At 28.8% G+C, this 24,689-nt stretch overlaps 1 long non-coding RNA gene across 1 annotated transcript; it reads right to left on the bottom strand.

Moving 5' to 3' along the window:
• Positions 1 to 10,637: 10,637 nt before the first annotated feature.
• LOC128284179 (uncharacterized) lies at positions 10,638 to 11,485 on the bottom strand. Its single transcript, XR_008274531.1, has 2 exons — positions 11,091 to 11,485; positions 10,638 to 10,929 (listed from the first exon to the last, which is right to left on the bottom strand). It is a non-coding gene; the product is annotated as an uncharacterized LOC128284179 (long non-coding RNA).
• Between the last annotated feature and the right edge of the window lie 13,204 nt (positions 11,486 to 24,689).

Here is a 24,689-nt window from a genome sequence, read left to right as displayed (position 1 = left end):
AGAACTTGAAAAGATTCATAATATCTTTCACGTATCTATGCTACGTCAATATAGATCAGATCCGTCACATGTGATTTCTCCGATATATGTTGAGATACAAGCTGATTTGACATATAGTGAAGAACCGATCAGGATTTTAGCTCGTGAAATCAAAGAATTGAGAAATAAGCACATAGCGCTAGTAAAGGTTCTTTGGAATAAACATGTGAGTTGAGGAAGCTACGTGGGAACCCGAGGAAGCTATGCAAAAATAGTACCCTAACCTATTTACTGGTAAGATTTTCGGGGACGAAAATCCCTGAGGGAGAGAGTTGTAACAACCCGTTTTTGAGTCAAATCGGAACAGTGGTTTAGGGACCACAAATCAGAAGTAAAAATATTTATTTTATTATTTTATTAAAGTATACAGCATGATAGAATTATTGTGTGAAAGTTTCGTAAAGAAATTTTACTGTATGAATGCTTAATTCGGTAAAAATGACTAAATCGCATAAAGTGTAAAATGCATGTTCTATTAGTTAAAGGTATTAAATAGCTATGTATCATTAAAGTGGAAGTCCTTATGTTGTAATTATAACATAATTAAATTGAGTGGACAATTTTGGACAACCATTTTGTGAATTTAATGGCTTAATATTATGGTTATTTAGGTAATTGATAATTAAAAGATTAGTTAAATAAAATAAAAACCATAATTTAGTCATCTTCTTGGTTTTAGCCGAAAATTAAAAGAGAGAATAGCCATTTTTGGTTCCTTTGAGGTTCAGCCATTGGATTCTTGATTAAGGTAGAGATTTTGCTCTGTTTTTAATGATTTTTATGTTTTTGAGATCGTTGCTTCGTATTATTGCTAGCTCGTACCTTAGATTTTGAAATTGTTAAAGATTTAACATATTTTCATTGTTGAATGCTTGAGTAATTTGATAGTTGATGATAGATTATGAAGGTTTATTGATAGCTAAACTAGTTTTGTAAAGTGATTTTTGACAAAAATGTCAAAAAGGGATTAAATTGTAAAAAAGTAAAATTATGTGGTTAAAAGTGTGAAATAATGAAAGATATGGGCTGCTAGGAGTCCCTATGAAATTCGACTAGGCATGGGTTGGTACTAAATTGCATGAATTTGCACTTTTATGTGATAATGGCTAAATTGTAAATAATGTGAAAGTATAGGGGTAGATGTGTAAATTTTCCAAAATATGAATTATGGGCTAAATTGAATTGATTGAATACTAAATGTACTAAATTTGATAATATATAGATCAAGATAAGCCGAGATCGAAATTAGATCAGGGAAAAAGAAAAGTAGACGAATAATGATAGTTTCCATCTGAACAACTTGAGGTAAGTTCGTATAATTAGAATCGAACTTTTAAATACTTGTATTATTTTGAAATGTATGTATATAATGGAGAAATTAATATAATTGGATCATGAATGCCTAATTGATATGGATTGATGGTTACCAAGCCCTTTTGAACCGTATGAATTCGTAGGACACGAGTGACATGTCACTAGGGTTACCGTTTTGGTCGAGCTTCTGCATTTGTTGCGGACTTGCCATAGTTCGTATGAGCTTACTGACATATCAGCTCATAAAATCTTACTATTCTTAGCTCGTATGAGCTTACTATTCAGCTCGTCAGAGTTTACTGTTTCAACTCAATACAGCTTACTGTCCATCAGTTTAGGAGGAGTTTATTGTTCATAGCTTGAAATAGCAGAAAATGATAAGGAATTGACAAATTATTGATTTACATGTGTTGTATATCACCCGAGTATCCTTCGAGATTCTAATAAGTTCAACGGCCATAAATTCTATTTATATGGATAAAGTAATATTTATACGGATAAGTTTCAATTTTCAAATGAATTATTGTTTATATGATTGGAAATAAAATGTTGCCAATGTTGTACATAATATATGAATTTGGTATGATACAATGTATTAAGATAATGGATGATTTCATTTATTTAAATGACTAACTTGTGATGAATACTTGTGTTTAGGCATTTGGTAATTGAATTGAATACACTTGATTATTTGCTTTGATTTTGGTATTTATGGTAAGTTAAATTCTGAATTATACGGGCTTAGTAAGCTATAAAGCTTACTCTGTTTCTTTTTCTATGTTTTATAGAGGTTCATTAGCTCACACGTTTCAGACAAGTCAAAGTTTCACATCACACTATCCATTTGTCGATTAGTACTTTTGAACTTATGCATAATTGTAAATATGGCATGTATAGGCTAGTTTTAAAGATGACAAATATGGTTACTTGAGATCATGGTTTTGGTACATTTTGTGTATAGGTTAAGCCATGTGATTTGGCTAAACTTGATATTATGTTTTGGTAGTTTTAGCAAATGGTTAATGAAATGTAAATATGCAAATATGATGTTATATGGTAGGTTTATGAATAGAAATTTTATGGGATTAGTAAATTATTTGAATACTATGGTGAATTGGTATAATTTGTGTATGAAATGTATAGAATAACTGCCTATTGAGTTATGAAATCTTGTCATTTATGCTTTTGAAAATAAGGTGGCAAAATCGCTTTCCAAATAGCCTGTTTTTGTCCACACGGGCAAGGACACGGGCGTGTCTCTTAGCCGTGTGTGACATACAGTTTTGTTACACTGCCGTGTATCTCCTGGTGTTGAAATTGAATTGAAGTCAGTATGTTCCACACAATCTCACACGTGGGCGTATGACTGGCCGTGTGGTACAAGTCAGTGAGCTACATGGCCTAGACACACGGGCGTGTGGTCGATCATATGGCTAAGTCAGTATACTCACACGGGCGTGTGGTCGATCATATGGCTAAGCCAGTATACTCTCCAGTTTTCACACGGCCTGACACACGGGCGTGTCCTCGGCCGTATGATACAAGTCAGTATGTATGCCTTATTTCCGCACGGTCTATGACACGGGCCTATTTACTAACCGTGTGAGGCACACGACCTGTTCATACGGGCGTGTGACCCTTGAAATGTTGAAATTTTTCTAAGTTTCTAAAATTTTCATATGTTATTGGTTTAGTCCCGAACCACTTCTAAAGCACGTTTAAGGCCTCATTGGCCCTGATTAAGGACAATATGATTGTATTGAATGATATTTGTATATGAATGTATGAATGTATGAGTTTTGGATATTAAATGATGTGTATTGATCGGTAATACCTCGTAATCCTATTCAGGCGATGGATATGGGTTAAGGGTGTTACATGGGCTCATAATTTTGAAAATTTCCCTAGGGTCGCACGGGTCACTTCGATTGACTGTGGGCTCATTGTAGGGTCAGTAAGGGTTAATTAAACCCTAAATTGCATGCTATGATATTTTGATAGACTGATCTGAGTAGGGTACTAAATATATGCCTGACTATACCGATGTATGTATATCCATTATTTGTAAAAAGCATGTTGAGCATGTTTAATCTGTTCTATCTGTATCTAAACTTCTGTGTTTGTTATTGGGGTGAATTTGCACATGATCAGGAAATATTCTATTCGGCGTTAATCGCCCTTATTCTGGCAGCTTAGCTGCATATTATCTGATATGTGTCTTAATGGCAAGACGTGGTGTGTAAGGATGGGTGGGTGTTTTTAACCTCACATGGTGTGGTGGAATGGTCAGACTTGGTGTGTAGAGGACGGGGGTAGGATTTTGCATGTCTAAATCTGAATATGAAACTGAATTTTTATCTGTATCCGACTGTGCATATGATTCTGTATGTATTGCATGTCTATTTCTGTTGGGTTACACATAGAGTTTACGTAAACTCACCTCTGTTTGTCTGTTTCTGTTCAGGTAAACCACAGACTTAGGCGGATCGGTGCGGCGGGGACTCAGCAGTGACCGCTCGACCGTAAATTGTTAAAACTTAATCATTTATGGTTTATTTATGCTTTGGGTTTACATTTAAGAGTTTGTAATTCTGGACTTTATGGTTTTATAACTATTGGTTTTGGTTTTATGTATTTAATAAATTGCATGCTTCAGCAAAACGTTTTTTTCCTTAAAAATGACCATTTATATGCAAACAAAAGTTTTCTAGAACACGACTACATTTTCAAAATATAATTGTTTTAAGGCTTCCATTGTAATAAGTTTTTGACAAATGAACTAATTAAATGGTGTTTCGAATTAAAAATATGAATGTTTTGACAAGATAAGTCCGTTTTCAAAACATCTACCTTGTGACACTTCCGAATTCGACCCTAACGTCTAGGCTGGGTTAGGGTTGTTACATATATAATGTCAAAGCCCTTTTTTTTGGAACAAAAATTAGCTTCACGATATTTGAGAAAAATGAAAATTTTAAAGATATTTTAGATATGCCATGTGTCCTAATTAGGGTAGGGTTATAACAATAGTCTAGAACGATTGTCAACACAAGAACCAATCGAAGAGACTCACAAGTGACCCTCACCTTGTATTGTCTAAATGGCCACTCAATAATACTCCTACGAGAAGGATCATTTTTCCTTAACCACCTAATCAAATCCTCTGCTAAGCCATCCTCTATTTACAGGTGCATTCTCTTCAAGATGGGATCACTCGGGAACCCTCATTTGCCTATAAATACTCCTAAAGCACAATATAGAAGGAGTTCTCTCCTTCCCTCCTAATAAATCCTAAAATGTTAAGCCCTCGTCCTTCTCCTTTTCATTCTTCTACTTTTCCTGCTCTTAGCCTCGGTGTGGGTGAACCAGCCTTCCTCGGCACCACCCCCTCTCCCATTTCTTTCTTTGTATGTTTATATAATGATAAGTTGTTAGTTGCGAGTTTATATTTAATATTTGTATTTGGAGCAAATTACATAAATGGTCACAAAACTAATGGTAAAATTACGTTTCAATCATCAAACTTTAAAAGTTACGTAATAGTCACTAATATTATCGAATTGTTAAACTTTGGTCACTTGTTTCTTAACTTTGGTTACTTCCTTAATGAAATGATGATGTGACCTATTAACTCAAAGGATTAATAACTAATTAGACCCCTGAACTAGAAGTTCTCGTGACCCAAATTCCAAAAAAAATCCCCAAATTTGAGCTCAGGCCTAGCCTAATTTGATCTGCCAAAATGATAATTTCACAATTTAAAATTAAAAAATATTTTTATTTAAATTTAATTAAAATATATAAATATTAAAATATATTTTATATTTTATATTTTATACAATTTTGAAATTTTGAATAGTAAATTAGGCTGACCAACCCAAAGTTAATAAAACCAAATCTAAGAGGAATTGTTATTAAAATTTAAAATTATAAAAAAATTATTTTTGAACTTATATGAATCATAAATTAGTTTTAAAATTATAAAAATATTTTTTGAAATTTATAATCAAACAAAAATATTTTCATATAGGAGAAAATAATCACATTTTACTATACGTTAATATTTTAGCCCATGAACTTGACAACTCGTATGTTAGTACATAAACTTCTTTTGGATCTAAATGGTATCTTAACTTGGAAATTGTTAATTAACTTAATACTTTTTAGGTACTTGGTTGTTGATTTTGTACCGAAAACCAATAAAATAGTGTCACATGTCTTCAAAATTTTAAAAGAATACATTTTAATATAATTTTTAAATTTTAAAAAATTAGTTATAAAAAACTTTTTTTTATTTCACGTGCATAATAAATTTCAATAATTAATCTCAACATTAACTTTCAATTAATTTTTATTCGGATGTATTTTTTAAATAATTTTATAATTAAAAAAGAATAAAATAAAAACATTAATTTTATTATTTCACCTGCATTATGAATCTAGAACAAGTGATAGTTATGCATTTTTAAAATAAATTTATGAGTTATTAAAATTGATAATTTTAGAAAATAAATTTACCTTCAAGATTATATTATTGTAGGATAGATAAATGAATGGCAGCAAGTACGTGATTCCTACGACATCACAGTTTAATGTTTTAATTGAGAAAAAGTAATACAACCATAATTCCAAAGCTAATTAACTAAAAGGACGAAATGCGCCAATTATTTGGAGAAATCAAGTAAAGTCAAAGTGGAGTTTAGCACATGCCTAATCATCTTTGGAAACTTTGGGTGACACAATCTTTTATATTTTTACTCACTACCTAATCATTACACAGACAAAGCTATTTGTCTCTTCACAATATTATAGTGCACTTAATATAGTACCACCATTTATTTTAATATTATTATTTAAGATAATGATTAACGGAGCAATTTTTCCTTTAATTATAATTTCAAAACATATTTTATAATTTTGATATGAATTTTAAGATTTTAATAAATTTATGATATTTTTAATTATTTTTAACCATGGTTAATAATTTTTAAATGTTAAATGTTGATTTAAATAGTTTACTCTTGTATTTATATGATGGTAATGTTGTTATAATTAGATGTCTAAAAAAAGTTGTTACGATTAATATAAGTATTTGAAGTTTTGCTTTAACTAAGGCTTCTTTAGATTAGTAATCAATACTAATGGAATCTTGAGGAATAATATTTTCGAGTGTTTAGAACATCAATGATCAAAACACGTTTAGAAAACTCACTTTATTACAACTCCAATAAAAAAAAAAAAAAACCACCCCAGTCAAACTGTTTTTCTTTTTACAATTTCAACCTTTTATGTAATTAATGTTTGTGTTGTTGATTATTTTTTTATATATATTGTATATAAAAGTAATATTAATTAAAATAAACATTGTAAATACTTTTAATATTTTATTAAATGAAATTATAAATTTACATATTTTTAATAATTTTGTAAAAGTAAAATAATCTTAAAAATTTCTATTATATATCATTTCTAATTTGATGTTTTTAATAGTCATTTTATTCTCACCCTATGCGTTTTAATTCAAACACAAACTCCACTACTGTTCTAACCTCACTATTACAGTATCTAATCTCATCACTATAGTAATTAATCTCACATTCACCACTATTTTTAACTTCACCGAAAGTAAAATATCACTCAGGTCTAAAGAAGATTAGAGTCAAACTGTAATATAAACAATACTTATAATTTAAAAAATGTGTTTTAAGCATGTATTCAAAACGTTTTTTTTTAAATTTGACATTTTAAGTATAATTTAGTTTATGCTTTCGAAAAATAATAAGAATTTAATTATTTATTGATGATTTTGAATTTAAGAATTATATTTTTTTACACAGTGTATTCATCTATTGTGTCTTTCAATTGATGTACATATATGCATATGATAAATATTTTGCCCAGAAAGAGATACTCTTAATCAAAATTATAAAGTGCCAGAGAATATTTTCTTTTTCAGATTTAAGAAAAAAGAAACATAAAAACAAAAGCATTCCTTATGAACAAAATTAGGCTATTTTAACCCAAAAAAATTAATATTTATAAAAATATCCTGATTTAAAAACATTCACTCAAATAACTTAAAATGAACAGTAAATTTGAGTTATGGGAACTAGATGCCTGGCACCACTATTTTTTCTATTAAAAAAATAATTTTTGAGGTTTTAAAAATAGTCAGCACCTATGATTTTTTTTCAAAATTTTTATTTTTATTTTTATTAGGGTGTATGGTGCCAGCCAACAAATGGTAAAAGTCACTTAACAAAATAGATTAGAAATATTGCAATATAACCCCTCCTTGTTTTTCCATCTTTTTATTTCCCAAGTCTAGTTACATATTTTATATTTTTAAATAATATTAAACTACTTATCATGTTTTTAATTATTATTCTATCACTCACATTATTATTAAATTTTAAAATTATTTTAAAATATATTGAACTACATATTTTATAAATATATTACTCGTTATTTTTAAAATAAAAGAAACAATAATTTAGAAATGTTTATTTAAATTATTATAAAAGATGAAAATTATTAAAAATATTCTAATTTTATCCAAAAAATCTAATCTAATTGTGCTTATTAAATTTAAATTAATTTTAAATTAACTACTTTTGATTTAAAAATTAACTAGTTTAGTATCAAATACTATCATTTTGGTTACTGTATTTAGCATTTTAATATATTTTCACAATTATAAAATTCAATATTAAAATTAATAAATATTTTTAAAATACTTTCATTTGAAGTTCTTAAATAATATATTAAAATAAGATGACTTTAACAACTTTTTATCAAAACCACCTCTAAAAATTATCATTAAATTTAAAAAATATATAATTTTAGGCCTAATTTATTATTTATACTTGAGTTTAACATTTTTTAATGTCAATGTAATACTTAGTAAAAATTATACATTTTAAAGTTTGAAGGTAAATTGTTGAATTTTTAGTGTTTAAATTAAGATTTAGAATTCTCATCAAAAAAATTAAGATTTAGAATTAATTTAATGAAAAATTATAACTAAATAATAATATTAAGAATTAAATTTGATCAATTCTAATCCAAAACTTGAAGTAATCACAACAATTAAGTTACATTTAACGAAATAAAATAAAAATTTTTAAAAAATTATGAAAATTCAAATATGATAATATTAACATGTTATTTTAAATTAATTTTAAATTTAATAATAATGTGAGTGATGCAATAATAATAAAAAACATGATAAGTAGTTCAATATTATTTTAAAATATAAAATATGTAATTAGACTTGAGAAATAAAAAGATGGGAAAACAAGGACGGGTTATGTTGCAATATTCTTAATCTCTTTTGTTGGGTGATTTTTTTCATTTGTTGGCCAGCACCACACACCCCAAAAAATTAATTTTTTTAATTAGGTAAAGGGGTGCCGAATGTGCCAGCACCCCAAAAAAATTTTGAAAAAAAAAAATATAAGTGTCGACCATCTAGTGTCTAAAATCTCAAAAATTATTTTTTAATAGAAAAAATACTAGTGTCAGCCATCTATTTTCCATAATCTAATTTTATTGTTCATTTCAAATCATTTGAGTGAATATTTTTGAATCAGTATCATTTTTATAAAAAAAAAATTAGTCAAATGGATAAAATAGCCACAAAATTAAATATTTAAAAAAAATTGTGTATTGCTAGAGAGGGAAGATTGTTGGTAGTCATTACATCATGTGCGATATCATATAGCAGCCTATAAAACCCTATTTTAAGCATCATGTCTCAAGTATGCATGCTGTAGACCAAACATTTCGTCGTCATCTAACCTGTAGAAACAACAAACCGACAACCCATTTTATAACAATCAATGAGGTCTATAAACCATTCAACATAACCATTCTATTTACTACATAAATTCGTCAAACAAAATAGAAAAAGAAAAGTTGACCTCTAAAATATTCATCTATTTTCATAATTTAGTTAAACCGAAATAATATATATTTAACTAGGAGCAAAAAATATATATTTAATTTTTCTTTATTTTATGGTTAAAATATGCTTTTAGTCAAGATAAAGTTCGAGATTTTAAGTCCTTGTACTTAAAAAGTTTAAGAAAATTAAACCCTCTTTTTTAAATTTAAAATATCAAATCAATCATTAACATTGTTAGTATTTTAAGTCAAATTTTATCGACTTAGCACATTGGTTAAATTGTCTTCATATGATTGACAAAAAATAAGCATGCCAAGTTGGTAAATTTTGACGAAAACTACTAATGATAATAATTGTTGGGCTAAGATTTTTAATTTGAAAAGTAGAATGATTAATTTTTTTACTTTTATAGAAGTACAAAAATTAATTACATATGTTAACCTTATTTTTACTATACGTTGCAATTACATGTCATCCTCTTAATTTTTTTTGGTAACAATCATCCTCTTAATCTTGCTCATATCTCTACTAGTATTAAATCATTTATTCTACTACTACTAAAACTTTTAGTGTGTGCTTGGTTAGGTGAAAAAGTGGAAGAATGGGAGGAGGGAAAGGAAAAGTGAAAAGAAAATAAAGTGTACTTGGCTAGAAAGAATACAAGAAGGATAATCATTTTCCATCCTAAGGCATAAAAATCAATCCATCCAAATTAGAATGATGAGAGGAGAGATGTATGATAGTGCAATATTATGCATTTTTAAATTATTTTATTTTCTTCTATTTCATTTATCAACTTTATCAAGCAATGGATGGAAAGAAATTGCCTTTTTTTTTTTTCCACCTTTCCTACTAAACACACCTATGAAAAGAAAAATTATGCTTTTCATCCTCTTAGTTTTCTACTCCTTCAATTTTGTATCATTTCAATTTTCTTTCCATTCTACTAAGTAGAGTCTTATTGAGCTTGATGTCATCGGCCAACTAAACACCAACTTAATCAGGTAGTGGTGAAAATACCCTTATTTTACAAGACAAATTGCATTATTTGGAGGGTATTTTGTTATAATTTTATATCTTTTATATAATAAGTATGGAACTCAAACCTCTATAATTTTTAACATTTCATTTGATATTTATATCAATTTTAATAAATATATTTATTATATAAATTTTTTCATTCCATAATGTAATAGCATTTAAAACCCATTGATAATGAAGGAAATAATTACCCTAGAAAATATATATACATCCATCTATCTAGATAGTCATGTTTAGACAAATAGCTTGGAATCTTTATTTGTTAGAGTCAACAATGGACAACCTAAAATTATATCCAATTTAAAATTATTAAATAGTATTGTGAACGAGATTTAACTTGGAACCTTTGATCAAATTCTTCTACTTGCGTACAATACCTAATATTATAAAATTATAAAATTCTATGAACAGAATTCCAATCATGAGCCAACATACTCTAAAAGAAAAAAGGAAAACAAAATGAAGATGGAAGAATCAAACATGCAAGTATTCAGCAGCTGGTCCCATCTGTTTTGCTTCTCTTTCCCTCTTCAATTCTGCACCACGTTCCCTTTCTTTTATTTGATCAGTCAACCATTTGAGAAGCTTCTCAATAATAAAAACTTGATGGGTCTTTTTCCCCATTTTGCCTGATCAATCAAAGTTTATAATATTCTTCTCTTTTTGTTTCATCATAGAAGAAACGGTTGATCAATCCTATAATCTATTTTTGATTCGGATCAGGAGTGGAGAGTGGAAACATGTATTTATGTAAATGGATGGGAACCATGAAAACAGTATTGGACATTACCTGTCTCTAATGATCAGAAGAGAGTGTTAATGGCAAATAATGTACCCAACTCCTTCCTAGTGATTAGGAAGAGACAAGCACGTAGAAATAGTGAATCTGTTGCAACAAAGTCGGTTCCATCATTTCGACTGCTGTATCCAACTCCCCGGAATCCTATCTAATCACCATTCCTTCTGAGCTAAATACAACTAGCAAAACTTGCAATGCTAACACTCTAAAAGGATAACTAAGATGCTTTAGTTTCACATCAGATAAGAAATAAGAGACATTTGGGATGTGCAATAAACTAGTTTTAAGAGAGAGATGTTGTCCTGGATATAATTTTTTTTCTTTTCCAACAAGACCCAATCAAATGAGAGTTTGCTTTTTGATATTTGTTTTCTTCAAGTATATGTAAAGTTGAGCAGATTAAGTTAAAACGTGTTTATAAAATTCAATGTAAGAGAAGAAAATCATATTAAAAGCAAGAGAGCATGAAAGTTTTATTGTGAAAATAGTGGGAATGGAAAGGGAAACGTTTGCTTTAGGTAACTAAAATAGTAGAGGGAATGTTTTAATTAAAAGGAAAAAAGAAAGTTTTACTTTAATCTTAACCTTTAATTTATTTTAATCTAATGGTTCAAAAATGGTATAATGGTGTAAGTGGATCCTCTCCCATATATATATATACACATATTATTAATATTTTAATAATCTAACCGTTAAATTTATCAAGATAGTTGTACTTGGCATAGTTGTAATTTTTTGAATCGATCCGATATCTCCATCATATTGATATAAAATATTGTCTATACCAATATATATTTAACAGTTGAAAGTTTTTTACATAAAATGAATAGTTAGAAGATTTTAATTTATGTCAAACTTAACATGCATGAACTACATAAATGGAGCATGAAATATGAAAATTAAATTGTTAAAAGTTAATCTTATAAAAAATTATGAAAGGGTGTAAAACCATTTAAGTTTTACACTTATGCAAGTGGATCCCTCCCATTTATATATGGTTATTTGAATTGGACCGGACTATACCGGTAGGTGTATCGGTTTAGAGAGAGGTATTAGACCGGTTAACCTGCAAATCAGTACGGATTGGTTGAACCAGACTAAAAAGTTGGTTGAATTAACTGTTAAATTAGTTGAACTTGTTTTTTATTATGAATTTTTTAATGATTTATTTAATCGAACCTACGAATTGATGGCCTAACTGGGTTAACGACCATTATGGTTCTATATATATAATGAATCTACTTATATCGATATTATTTTATATATAGAATGAGGATACACAAAAGGTGCTTGTTGTCAAATTTGAAGCTATACATAGATATGAGCTAAAAACCATTATAGTTTTGCACGAAAGCAAATCCTCCAATTAGATTATTTTCTCTGTTGTGAACAATGACAAGGGAGAGTGACCATTGACTAGTAGCACCCACCCTATACCCGATCTGATTGCCGAGTCTGAGCTGTAAGATGTTACATTCGTTGCCAGAGCGATTGCGATTCAATTTACCCTTTTATAAATATGCTATTAACAATATTTTCAATCTCAATATGATTTTCCTTCATTTTCAGGTCTTATACGAGTTTACGAAAGCTCTTTTGCTAACTCAAGGTCGATTTAGGACTAAATTGTAAAGTTTTTAAATTTTGAGTTGACGTCACGACTTCGAGGCTTCCTTGTTGCGATGTAACTCACTGACTAGGTCTCATCACAATGACAAAGGCTCGACATTGCGACATGACCGTCTGTTTGCAAATAGTCCAAAACGGTACCAACTTGGATTTGCCTAAACAACCAAAATCACATTTCCAATACACTTTTTAGCCAAATGTGTAACACCCCCTAACCCTAAACCGTCGCCAGAACAGGGTTACGAGGCATTACCGGATAATCGGTTAATTTACGATTAATATTTAAATAATTATCGAACATATTATAATATAATCATAAGTTCATATAAAACTTTTGCTAATTGACTCTCTTTTTTTTTTTTAGAAAAAAATTCAATATAACCCCTTTATAAATATTTAACATTCCCTACAAATTCAAATCGCAATCAATTCAAACCAATATCACAATCCATACAATTTCATATTTAAATACACCTAAACATAGTTCAACATCAACTCAATAATTTACTAAGTAAACATTCGCATATATTGTTTAATTAAATAAACTTCATTCATTCTATTTCAACTTGTTCCCAACTATACCAAATATGTTATGATAATTCTATTTTCATTTCATTAAACCAAGTATCAAAAGATCATGTTAGTATTAATTATATCAAATATATCATATAAATTTTCATACTATTTCATTAGTTTAAATACCAAAATACCAAATATCATTCTTTACAACAAAATTTATATAGCATTTTAAAGTGACCAAATTAACACCTATGTACATGCCAGAAAAATACATGACCGAGTTTGTGCTAGAGTCGGGATCGTCTGGATGCTGAACCGGAACACTTGACTTCTACTAACCTGCGCATGGAAACAACCGTGCGCGAGTATGATTATACTCATGGTATTACCATAATTCAAATTATATCACAATAATAAAACATAAATATTAAAATACATAACAATTAATTTCTTATATACTAATTCATATTTTTTTTCATTATTTCATAATAACAATTCAAATTAATTATTCATCAATCAATGTATTTTTCACAAACTTGAATTTAAACCACTTATGAACATTTATCTCATACTTTTCTCTTTATATCACAATTTCAATTTCAATCCATACTTTAATTTCTTTTTCTCCTTTCAATGCCTAAAATTCACATTTCAATTTTTCACCCTATTAACATAACTTAGACTTTGGCGGATACACGGATCTTACCAACCACACCAATATGGCATCCAATGCCTCATCGGATAGTTCGAAGCAATAGTTGACACCTAGTGTCTCATCAGCCAAGCCGAAGTAAAGTGGTACCCAGTACCTCATCGAATCTATCCGAAGTAAAATAGTGACACCCAGTGTCTCATCGACTCGAGGTTGAAGTATCCCTGAACACTTTCAATCCTATGGCATGCCAACTATATCCGACTTAGCCCAACTAGTTAATAGGGTATTTAATTCACTTTCTCTGTTTCAATCAACATTCACATCAATTCCACTTAAATCACAATTTCACTTTCATTTCAAAAATCCACTTTCCATTCACCAATCAAAATACAATTCAATACTAACAGATATTTCTCACTCAATTCAACTTCACTTTAAATCCCAAATTATCTTTCAATTCAACAATTCAATCATTATCCAATACTAAAATTTATTTAACAACCATTTCAATTATCATTCAATTCCATAACAACACTTACCTCATAATTTACTTACCAAATACATAATTTAATTTAACATTTAATGAATAAATAAATAATTTGAATTATAGTAATACAAACCCGGATTTTGCGATTACTCATCGATAACTTTCTCCTTTCCTTTTCGTGCCAATGCTTTGGGTTCTTTGTTGGCTACGAAAATAATAGTAATTTACATTATTATTTACAACATTAATTATAATAAATAATTAAATTTCTAAACAATTCCTACCTTATTCCCAATTTAATCCTAACTAAACTTATTTACTTTCTTAATCCAATTCACTCTCTTTTTCTATTCAAATTTTGTCTAAACTCATATTTAACTATAAAATTTCCAGCATATTTTCCTAATTTCGAAATTTCTTTAATTTAGTCCGTGCAACATAAAACTTATAACTTCTTTTATAATTTAATCCTTTATTCAATTCTAACTTAGAATTCATTTAATTTAATCCCTAATTCCATAATTTGTTCAACATAAACCCTACTTGAACACCTATAAACTCTTGAAATATCAACTTAATTTCAATAAAACCTTGTTTAGAACTTCTAAAACATCAAGATTAACTAGAAAGGAATTAATTAACTTACCAATCAAAGCTTCAAGCTTCAAATCCTTAGTTCTCTTTTATTTTTCTTTCCCTTTTTCTTTCTCTTTTTCTCCCCTGCTTCCCGTTTTCAATTCTGTTTCTATTCTCTTTTGTTTCTTTATTTCTCTTTATATTTCCTTTACTTTGTATTTAATTAACTCAATAAATATCTATTTAAAAATAAATATTAGTATTACATTTGGTCACACTTATATTTCTACATTTGTACCAATAATTGTATTAAAATTGTCATTATTTAATTTGTTTATAAAACAAAAATCTCATAATTTATTTATTTATTTTAATAAATATCTTTAACATAATAATAATAATTAATAAATATCTATTTTAATATCAATTACATATATTACATTTGTACACATACATATTATTACATTTGTACCCCATCATCCTCATATATTTGTCATAACTTTAATTTATTAATTGTATAAAAATCTCATAATATAATTAAAACAATTAATTATTATAAAATATCTTTATACTTAAATTATAAGTAATTTGAGTATTTAAATTACAAATGTACCAATATAATTTTTTACACATGTACATTTTTTTACCATACAATTACCTGCTATTTAATTTATTTAATAATAATACTAATAATAATAATCTAATATAAAACCATAATGTTAATTAATAATTATAATAATTATATATAATATTTAAATATAACCTAAATAAAATCTTAGATTTTAATATATATATGCTGCCTCAACTTTTATAAATGGTTTAATTACCATTTTAATCCTTTTATTTTCTATTACTTTAGAATTAAACTTTTACCGCTTATTCAATTTAGTTCTTTTTACTATTTACTCTAAATTAAGCTAAATTCACCTAATTAAAACGTAATTAAACACACTACTAAACTCATAAATATTTTCAATAATTATTTTCGAACTTATTTCACTAAGACGAAGGCCCTATAACTCACTTTTTCGGTGCCCGTGAATTTTGAGTCATTACAAAATGCACATCTCCAATAGATTCAATTTTAAACAATTATACCTTTTCTATATATGTACATTTGCAATATATATCCATTTCATCATTTCTATTCAATTTATAAGCTAATTCCATTATGCTAATCATTTAAAACATTTGACATGTATACTTACTCAAATAAGCCATAAACATGGTAACAATTCATGCATTTTTAACTTTAAGATAACTCAAATACTCAATCCAAACATATGACCATTTCCAAAATACCAATTCTAGCATCATTTAAAAACATGATCACATATTGAGCCAAAAACCAACTCAACCTAGGTACATGTCATTTATTTAACGAAACGGGACTATACAAACATTAATGAGTCGAGGATCACGGGCTGGATGCTGAAATCACCTCTCGAAACTTCAAGTTTCACCTATACATGTGCATGGAATAAACGAACGATACATTGAGCGATAACACTTATTGGTACTTTCATGATTCAAGTCAATATCACCCAAGTATTAATCAAATACATATAAGCAATACAAATTCAATCTTTAGCCATATCACAAACACATACATTCAAAAAACTTCCAATAGCATATGAAATATGCATGTAACCATTTTGTGTACATTAATTCAATTGATTTTTTTAACATTTAACTTAATCTATCAAACCATTCAATATTACAATAAAATTTGCCATATCATACCTCTTGCTAGGTGCTAGTCCTATACCTTTAAACATTCAAAATCATTTGTGTATCAAACATGTATACTTTTAACATTAAGCCATTCAATTTTCATGTTCAATCAATACCATTTTTCCATCCGTTTCATATCCTACTGATTCAATTCATACCATCATCTATAAGTATATACATATACATAATCATTTATGCAATTGAATGCTCAATCACATTATCATATTCTATCATTAATCCATAAGAACATACCAATTTCACATAGTTCTATTCAATGTCATAATCCATTATCAATCTATAAGGTTATACCACTTTCACATTATCCTTTTCAATGCCATATCAGATTGTTTTATCGCATCCATTTCCATTATATTTCCAAGTTTCCAATTTCAATTATTAAGTTACACCCTTAGTAAAATAGATTTGGATACACAGGTAAACTAAAAGTATACAAGGTTGTTTGTCCAAGCTGAAATTTCATCAGGCTAGGTTACCAGTCCAGGCTAAACCTATACTAGGTTCTCTCTAGTGACATATATCTAGTACAAGTGCACATATGACCTTATTGACAAGCCAATCGAATCCTAACATTTTTCTAAGTTCACATTGGCATCAATTTACATATAAGCATTATCAATCTCTATAAATAGTTGTTTTTACATTATTATACCCAATAATTTTACCAAAAACAGGGCCCACGTTCTGACGACTTATCTACCTCATTGTCACGTCGGTCGACAATATGTGACGTCACGACGTCAAATGGTCCAACGTCATGACTTTATATACTATTTTGGCGACATCGCGACATGGAGGAGATGACGTCACGACGTCGACCCTAAGCTTTCAAAACTTTGTTCAAATTGATAAAAAAAAAAAGCTTGAATAAGACCCAAAAATGATTTTTTTTTTTTTTTGTAATTTAAACATGATTGATGATTGTATGCATGAGAAAATGATTAGTTAATTGAGAACTTGATTGAGGTGATCTGATTGACATGCTCCGCAAGTCAACTATCTACAAAAGAAGGAAAATGTCGGTAAGCATTTCGAATGCTTAGTAAGTTCATAAAAAAAATTTACTTAACTTACCTTGATCAATCAACAATTTAAACAATAAAGACAAACTGATACTAAACTGAGACTAACATGGAAATCCTTTGGCATCTTGTTACTTTCACATGTACGTCAACAAGTACATTCAGATGTTTGTTCATTTACATGACATGAATTTATAACATAATCCAGTACATGTTTAACAACTCATTTCATAACATGTAATAGTCATTTCATAACTCATTTGCAAACACATACATGTATATTTATTTGCATTCATGTACCACCATTTCATCCATTTCATTTTCTTTTTCACTTTATATTTTCCTAGGAGAACTAAAGTATATTGAACTAGGATATGTGCGACTAATTTGCTCACACAAGTTGTAAAGTTTAGATTGCTCACACAAGTTGTAGGTCAGGATTGTTCATATAAGTGTTATTCAATGTTGCTCACTCAAGCTGTAGAGAATCTGCAACATATGTTGTATCTCAGCTAGAGGTGATCATGGGCCGGGCCAGGCTAGGCCCAAATAAATTTTAAGCCAGTCTACTAGGCCCGGCCTGCTCATCAAATATGGGCCTAAAATTTGTCCAAACCCGCCCAAATAGAATTGTTAAGCTTGAGCCTACCTAGCCCGACCCATATTAAATTTTTTTTGCTTATTTCATTAAATAAAATTTTAAAAATATAATAAATCAAATATATTTAAAAACATAAAACAAGTATTAAAACAAATAAAATGATACTAAAACAATTCTTAAAACAATACACAAATTGACAATATAATAAAAAATAGTTATATTAAAATTTTAAAATGATTAAAAATAAAATAAAAATATATTAATATATAATTCGGGCCGAGCCCGAGCCAAAAAACTCTTACCCGAGGCCCGGCTCGTTTTCTAAAGGGGCTTCTTTTTTTACCCAAGCCCATTTTTCAGCCTATATTTTACCCAAACCTCCCATTTTTTGGCGGGCCTTGGTCGTCGGCCGCCCATTTATGATCAGCTCTAATCTCAGCCGTCGATAACTAAATCTCTGACCAATGCCCGGTTTGTATCTTTTGGGTCTGCTCTCACAAGTTGTAGATATGGTTTACTTATACAAGCTTTATTTGATGTTGCTCACTCAAACTGTCGAGAATCTGTAATATATGCTGGATCTCAGCCATTGGTAAAGAATAATTTGATGTTGCTCACTCAAGCTATCGAGAATCCACAACATATGCCGGATCTCATCCATCAATAAAGAATAATTCATATTCAAACAACCGACTTATTTTTTAACCTTATTGGCTTGCCGTTTCGTATTTTAATTGATTATTAAATTCTTATAAGACTTATTATGTATTCGTACCATTTAAATCTCTATAACTATATACACATTTCATATTTCAATAGCAATCCTTATACCTTTTAAACAGTATAACATCACCATGTACATATCATCCATCCATATAACAATTTCAAATCCATTTGATACTATATATCTATTCGAATTTCATATCTTTCGATTTAGTCTTTTTTATGTCGAAAACATTATATATATAACAATTCAACTAAAAAGCAAAACAATATAACACATCATATCATTAATAATAAATTAAGTCTCATATGAACTTACCTGGCAAAAACAGAAACAAACAAAACGTCAAGGACTAATCTACAAAAATTGTCTTTTTCTCGATTATCTGCCAATTAACTCAAATCGCTATCTATATAATAATTCATTTCAATTCACCAATTTAAAACATCTAATAATAGCCTATCATGAACATGTATTAATTCATTGTTATCTTTTGAATGTTCCCTAAAATTTTAAATTTTATTCAATTTAGTCCCTAAAACTGGAATAGTTATATCTTTCAAATTAAAGCTTCGATTTACAATATGATTTAAGTTACATCCTTCTTCAGCCCTCTATCATCTATAATTATAAAAATTTAACATCAATTTCAAATTTTTCTCACTTTAGTCCTTATATTCAAAAATTAACATTTAAACTTTACAAACTAGTCTTTTTTTTCATTTCTAAGCTTAAACGCTAACATTTTAACACCAAAACTTCAAGCATTCTTCAATGGAAACATTTTGAAACTTTAAAAATTTTGAAAAATAACACCCAGATTAGCTAAATCAAGTTACAACGATCTCAAAATCATAAAATTTATGAAAAACAAGCTTCAAAAGGCTTACCATGCAAAGGATTAAAGTTGAAGCTTCCAAACCTTTTTTTTTTTTCTTCATTTAGTTTCCTTAAAGAGATGATGAATAGAAACAAAAATATTGGCTTTGTTTCTTTTTAATTACTTTAACATATAAAACATAATAATCTAATTATAACATAACATTATTTTTAAAAATACCATATCTCATCGGCTTTCAAAAGGGCTAATTTCCAATTTGAATTATTTTGGTTTAATTGCTAAATTAGCCTTTTAACAAATAAAAATCTATAGCGATTAAATTTTATCGCTTTTATGATTAGGTCCCTATACCATAATTAGTCACAAATTTGATAAAATTACTTATCCAAATTTCAATTGACCTGTATAATAACTGTAAATATTCAATATCAATATTTACGGACTCGATTTACAGGAACGAGGTCCCAATATTGCATTTTTTGACACCACTGGCTTTAAGGTCGTTACACTTGTATCTTAATCAACTATCAATTAAAAAAATTACTAAACCATAATTCAATATAAGGCTATAATAAACTCGTAAATATTAATTAGTAATATTTATGGGTTCGATCATTGAAGAATAGGGTTCCGAAACCACTTTTTTCGGCACCACTAACTTTCAAGTTGTTACATCGCGATTGATGACTTCATCAATTAGTAAGTGTCGTCACAACCACAGGAAACTAGATGTTGATGTCACTCACTGTCGATCTAAGTCACAACATTGGGGACTTTTCATAGCGATGTTACCTCTGTTTTGGAAAAAAATCACTTTGGTACACATTTCATGTTTCCAACGAAACACATTTTAACACATATATGCATATGTTAATTTCACCAATGCATTATCTCATGCTAAACTATGCCAAATCAAGCTTGTAACACCTTTGAAACCAAGTATTCAAGTGGCATAAAACTCATGTTCAAAATATAAACATGTCCAAGCCATTTACCAACTTTAATTCACCAAGTTACTTCTTTTTTGTAAGCTTTAACATATAAAGCTTATGCAAGATTGAAATCATGAATCCAAATGACATCAAACATGATCAAAACTAAGCACCAACTAGGCGATATATCAAGATTAAACTAAGCACCAATTAGGCCATATATCAAGATTAACATACAAACTAAACCTTAGCTACAATTACAACTTTGGCATTCACAAGTAGAGATGACCATTTACACAATAAAAACCCTATATAAATGCCACGATATTAGGACTCAAAATGAACATAATTTTACCGTCTTGTTGATAGTGTGATATCAACAATGACCTGACTTCAAGAGTTCCGCAATCTAGGGATCTACATGTAAAGAAAACAACCATAGGTAAGCATTCAAGGCTTAGTAAGTTCAAATGGAAATTACAACACTTGCCTTCCTCATAGGTGAACATGTTAATTACTAAAGGTTTTGGCATACATTTAGCTAGAAAATGACACTTAATGTCACAACAAGGTGAGTATAATAAACATAAGTATTCATGTGCATCAAACATTATAAACATGACTCAAAGCACACAAATTTGTACCAATTCACATATACTCATCTCAATTTCATGTTCTACTATCAATATACAAGTTCATACCATTTCAAATGAATCACGTATCATAATAGTTTATCAAATTTGATTCGTTTCATTTTTTATTTTCAAGATTCAATTTCAATGTCTCGCCCAATGGAACCCTAGTAAAACAGGCTTGGACACGCGGGTGAACTACACCATTCCAAGATAACTCAAATGAGCATAAACTACACCACACCAAGGCATTAAAGTGTAAAGCCCGTAGGCATATGTTTAAACATATTCAATACATCCCTCCACCACACTAATATCTCTGTAGAGACAAAAAGTACTCGATGATCCACAACAAATGCTAGATCCCAAAATAACTTGTCATAATCTTCATATCATCAACTATCCCATACACAAGCGCGCACATGACCCTATTGGTATGTCAATTGTATCCTAGCCTTTTACTAAGTTCACATAGGCATCAATCATTCATAGTTGCATATTCATACTCTATATTGTCACATATCAATTTCTGAATTCTGTGATTGAACCTAAACATCAATTATACATACATTTAATGATATTTTTCATTCCTCTAGTTACAACAATAGATATAATATTCATCACTTATCTCATTTTATTTCAATTCAATCACATTTTCTAGCCATATATGACAATTTCCACCAAAATCTTAACTTATGTTCAAACATATATATAATGACAAACAAACACAAGCATACCTATTAAATGTAAGGGTAGTAAGTTCCATAAGAACTTATCTTTTCAAAACACAAAACAGACAGATTTCTCAGGGCCTGTTTTGTAATTTAGTTTTTCCTCTACTAGCTCCACTTTTATCAAATTTTGGTTCTATACAATTATATAAATAACAATCAATATCATATATTAACACACAATAGCCATTTAATGGCTCATAACAACAATGCCATGAATTGCATGATTCAAATTAATTCCTTTTTTAATATACATATATTTTGCATTTTATTTAATTTAGCCCCTAAACTTGGGATAAGTATAACTTTCAATTCCTAGCTTCGGATTAAAATCCGATTTCACATTCTTTCATTAAGGACCCTTTACTTTCTATTTCTAGTATAATTTCATGATAGGTTTCATATTTATTCAATTTGGTCCCTAATGTTACCAAGCTAATAAATAAGCTTAATTAACTTTGCAATTTAGTCTCTTTTTTTATAATCTAAGCTCAATATCTATCAATTCCAAACCTAATTCATTAATTAATCAACAATGGAAACTTGCTAAAAATTTAATAATTGAACAAATTGATACATGGGCTAACTAAATAAAGTTCTCATGATAAAAAATCTATAATAATTATAAAAAAAAAAGGCTTGATTTTATTACCTTATTGATGGCTGAATGTAGAAACATAAAAAACGGTTTCCTTCCTTAGGTTTTTCTAAGCATGGACAGCTGGAAGAGAAATAAATGGGGAAGATGACACTTTTCATCCACTAACTTAGTGTGTGTATATATATTGATTAAGGCTTAATTAATCTAACTTAATTAGCTTAATTAGGCTTAACTATGTTAATTTTTATTATTAACCAATCTAAGTGGCACACACTGTCAATATCAATGAAAAATGAATAAATAACCATTTTGGCCCTTTGGTTAATTTTCATTTAAATCCTCAAGTCTTTCCTTAATTAAAAGTCAATGGCAACTGAACTTTACAATTTAGTCACTGAGTCTTAATTAACTATTCTATCAGCTAAAGTACTTGACCATTCTTCAATATATTTCTATATTAACTTCGTAAATATTCCTATTTTATATCTACAGACTCGGTTTACAAAAACGGGATTCTGAAACCGCATTTTTCGATACCAATGAAAATCAAATCGTTACAACCTATTTAAAATATGGGTTCAATGCTCGAACCTGAACCAACCCATTTTTCTAAGTTTAAGCATCTTGTGTTATTTTTTAAATATTATGTAATTTATAAGACATAAAAACTAAATCTATAAGAATACATACTACTATATAATGATAACATTAAAAAATATTTTTTTGAGGAAAACATTAAAAAAATATTAAGATGCCTATATATAAAATTTTGATAAATGAAAAATATTATGGACGAGCCTAAATTGGACTTGTGTTAGCCATTTCTAAATATGAGCGGGCTCAGATAAAATTTTAGGCTCATATTTCAACTCGAGACAAACTTGGGTAAGCATAAAGTGTTCTAATATCATACTTAACTTGACCCATAAACACCAATTTCTGGCCCAAAAAAACTCTTAAGAGTTAAAAATATATATACGATTATATAGATTAAAGCATAATTAAATAAATATAAATAATAAAATTAAAATTCACAATAGTGATTTAATTAAATTTATTAAAATATATAAACCATTCCTCTTAACTCTAAAGATTCCAAAAGAGTTATTAAATTCAAAAGAAAATGGAAAAATATGGTGGTAGTTTAATTAAATTCTTTAAAAATATGCAAATCACCCCATATCAACTCTAAATATTTCAGAAGGAACTAAAAATGTATAATATAAAAATAGTAGGGAGGAGAAAAAGAAGAGACAAGACATGTGTGAAGTAGAATGATGCAAATGTTTAAAGAGGTTAGAACCACATGCACATGGAGATGGATATGGACATGCACTACCAGCGGCATCTTGGACTGGGACCAAGCCTTCTCATCCTAAACTATCGCTTTCCGGGGGTCAGGGCGGCCTTATCATCAATATTCAATCCCTCATTCTTCCTTTAACTAAGTCCCAATATAATAATATGAACCATTTGTCCAAATAATTAATATATAATAATATGAACAAACATATATATATATTCTAAGTCCTGGATTTATCCCACGATGAGACGCGTCCACGCATGCAAGAGCTGCCTACCTCTAATAGACCAAACGTACGTGCGTGTCATCCATCCCACTTTATCAACCAATCAACCTTTTTTCATTCATACGTATTCTCAAACACCTTATGGTTGATTAAGCAAATCAAACAACACGGACCACCACCTTCCGAACACAGCAACTATTACGCAATAGTTGCGTACGCCCGAAGAAATTTTGATAGTCCCTAGAAAATACCAATGTAATAATATGCATAATCGACGCGGAAGGGTGGAAATTTAATGAAAATTAAAATGTAATTTTATTATAATTTACAAGTATTAAATTAGAATTTTATATTTTAGG

The sequence above is a fragment of the Gossypium arboreum genome, chromosome 1, assembly GCF_025698485.1.
Source record: "Gossypium arboreum isolate Shixiya-1 chromosome 1, ASM2569848v2, whole genome shotgun sequence".
Lineage (NCBI taxonomy): Eukaryota > Viridiplantae > Streptophyta > Magnoliopsida > Malvales > Malvaceae > Gossypium > Gossypium arboreum.
This window is presented reverse-complemented; position numbering and strand designations above follow the sequence as displayed.